Consider the following 3,304-nt stretch of genomic DNA (forward strand, 5'->3'; position numbering starts at 1 on the left):
CCCCATGGCGCCCCGGCCCCGGCGCGTCGCCGCCGCTCTCGCCCGCTCACTCGCCCGCTCGCCCCACCCGGCGCCGCTTCTCCGACCCCTGTTCTCCGACGTGGGCTGCCCGCTGAGGCGCCGCCGATTGTTTTTGTTTTCACGGGAACCGACCGATGACCTGGTTCTCCCGGGCGGCACCAAGCGCCACCGACCCGGAGGGGCGCCGCCAGCCGCGCGAGGGAAGGAGGAGGCGCGGGCCGTACCAAGCGCGCGGGGGGAGGGGGCCGACGGGCGTCCGCACGCGCCGCGGCTCTAAAGGTGTGGGTCGTACCACGAGGAACGCGTGCGAGGGAGAGAAAGAAGGTGGAGCCAGGCCCTAATTGGCCCGAGTAGCTAAATAGGGAACTTTGGAGACAGCCCCAGAGCTACAACTACGCGCTCCGTAAACAAGAGGGTGGAAACCGTCCCCGACCACTCCGCCCAGAAGCCCCGACGACCAGCTAATGCGCGCGCGGGGATTAGGTAAAAACTGTTGTTCTCCAATCCCTGGCCGAGGCGTAAATCCTCAACCAATCCGCGTAGAGGGGCGAAACCATGAGTTCGCTGTTGGAGGGGGTGATTTGGAGAGCGCACGGAGAAGCAAGTCATTTCTGGACTGCCGGGAGAGGAAAACCAGACACGAATCAAAAGGGCGATTTCCGTATGACTTTGTCCTAACCGTACTTTATCTCGTCTCCTCATCGCTCTCAAGGGAAAGGGTTCCGACCTCCCGAAGTTTTGGTAGACGGACCCGCCTCCCCCGGTGAAAACCAGGCCAGTCCGCCGGGGGCGGTGGTGCCCCGGGCGGGGGTAGCTTGCCGGGCCGGAAGTGGGGTGACGCTGGGGACCTCGTGGGTGGCCTCAGCCGGCTGGCGGTGCCTGCGACCAGGACGCTGGTGTCCTCCAGAGGGTCACGCTCCCCACCCCCACCCCCTCGCCTGCTCGGCCTTTGGCCCCTGGACCTGGACGCTCTCCGGGTCGGTTGGCTCGTCCCCGCCCCAGGTGCCAGGTGGCTTCACGCTACGACAGCACCCGTCCGCGAGCGGGACAGCCTGACCCTTGCCGTGTGGAGCCTGATTCCATTGATTCGGATTGGCGCAAATCCTTCCCCGGCCTGCGATCGCGCCTCACACCTTGGCCTGTAGCCCCTTGCTCACCACGCTGCTGTCGCGCTGCATTTACATCCCTGGAGATGCCCAGCTAGTTTGTCCTGGATCCCCTGCGCTTGCACTTCCATCCTGGGGCTGGAGAACTTCCACCTTTCTCACCCTGAAATTCTCAACTCACTTGTCCCCTCAGCAGAGGGGTCTTCCACCCCCGACCACATGAGTGTGACCACCACCCGCGTTACAATAGCTATTATGACACTGTATTTTTTTCAACCTACTTGCTAAAACCTGAAATGATACTTACTAGCCAGTTTTTCTTTCCTCTTGCCCTGCTGGGAGTCGAAACTAGGACACTGCATGCTAGCCAAGCGCTCTACCACTGATCTTTATATTCAACCCTAAAGTGATAACCTTCTTGAGCCTCAGTTTCCTGTTTTATAATTTGAAAATTACATCTCAGTGAATTGTTAGATAGACTAAATATGATAGTATATGTGACTGCCCGTAATAGGCACATGATAGCCCCCGGTGGGGATGATTATTATTACAGCAGTGCTGCCGATGCTATTACAGAGCTCTTTTTTCCTTCCCCCTCGCCCTGTCTTGCTTTCTCTCAGTTCTTGGCAGATGGCCCTGATTCCTGCTTCACTAGGCTAAAAAAACATACCCAACTGCGGCAACCTTAATGCTCTTCTCAAAGTCTATCCACCATGCATTCTATGTCAACTCTCATATGCCCAAAGACACAAGAGTCGTTTCTTCCAAGACGACCCTGGGACCTGCTGGCTTCCTCTCTCACCTGTCCTGATCCCTACCTGTGACTTACCTAAGAGTGTTGGGGGAGGGGCTCCGCTCCATTTAACCTTCCTGAAGCTGTTTCCCTAAATCCTCCCAGTGCCAAAGTGCACAGATAACTGTGTACTTGGTCCTCCCTCTCCTCCAAGGGTCATGCGTGTGTGACTGAGGGTTCAATCTGGGGCGCGCTGAGCTACACCCCCATCCCTTTTCAATTGTATTTTGAGAAGGGTTCTCACCAGGTTACCTAGACTGGCGTGGAATTTGCAGTCCTACCTCAGCCTCCCAAGTACAGTAGCTGGGTTTACAGATGTGTGTCCCCCATACCCAGCTCAAAGGATCTTCCTCATAAATTCAGTCACTTTTTTTTAAGGTCTTTTTCCCTCAAAGGGCTGTTGTAATGAAATAAATCATCCATGTAAGACACTCAACATAATGTCTGGCATAAGATAAAAGCTATTCTTACCCCACTGATCAGAAAATAATCAATGACTCTTGGTGGGTGTGGTGACTCACACCTTCAATCCCAGCACTCTGGGAGGTTGAAGCAGAAGGATGGTAAATTTAAACTCACCCTGGGCAATTTATGAAGACCTTGTGTCAAAAAGATACAGAAAGGGCTGGCAATGAACCTCAGCATGAAAGCCTTGGGTTTAATCCCTAGTACTGAAAAAAAAAAAAAGTTGGTTACCTAGACTTCAAATCCTAGCATTCGCTGCGTGGTCTGCCCCATGTTGTAGCTCGGTCTCCCATGCAGACACCCAGCACTCTCTTACTCTTAATGGGAGCTGAGCATAGCTCATGAGTACTTTTTTTTTTCTTTCCTAGAACACATTTCTTTATTCTCAGCTTTTGAACCCCTCGCTCTCTTTAGAAATCAATGTATGCCTTATTTAACTATTGACACCTTCTGGAACTTAGGCTTGTACCATTCAAACCAGCTGGAATAGTTAAATTAAAACAGAAGTTAAATTAAAATTTTAGTTCCTGTGCCGGGCGTGGTGGTGCATGCCTGTAATCCCAGCACCCGGGAGGCTGAGGCAGGAGGATCGTTGTGAGTTTGAGACCAGCCTGGGCTACAAAGTGAACTCAAGGCCAGCCTGAACTGCATAGTGAGACCCTGTCTCAAAAAGACAAAAAATAAAATAAAATAAAATAAAATTTTAGTTCCTTAGTTGTACTAAACACAATTCAAATACTTGCTAGCCTGTGTGGCTGATTGTATTAACTTGAGAAATACAGAAGTTTAACTAAATTGTCTCAGCAATTCTACACACTGGCAGCTGGGTGTGGTGGAACACGCCTGTAAATCCCAGCCCTTGGGAGGCTGAGGCAGAAGGATTGTTGTGAGTTCAAGGCCAGCCTCAGCTACAAAGTGA

Source organism: Chinchilla lanigera, unplaced genomic scaffold (assembly GCF_000276665.1).
Source record: "Chinchilla lanigera isolate Chin_1 unplaced genomic scaffold, ChiLan1.0 scaffold00023, whole genome shotgun sequence".
Taxonomy (NCBI): Eukaryota; Metazoa; Chordata; class Mammalia; order Rodentia; family Chinchillidae; genus Chinchilla; species Chinchilla lanigera.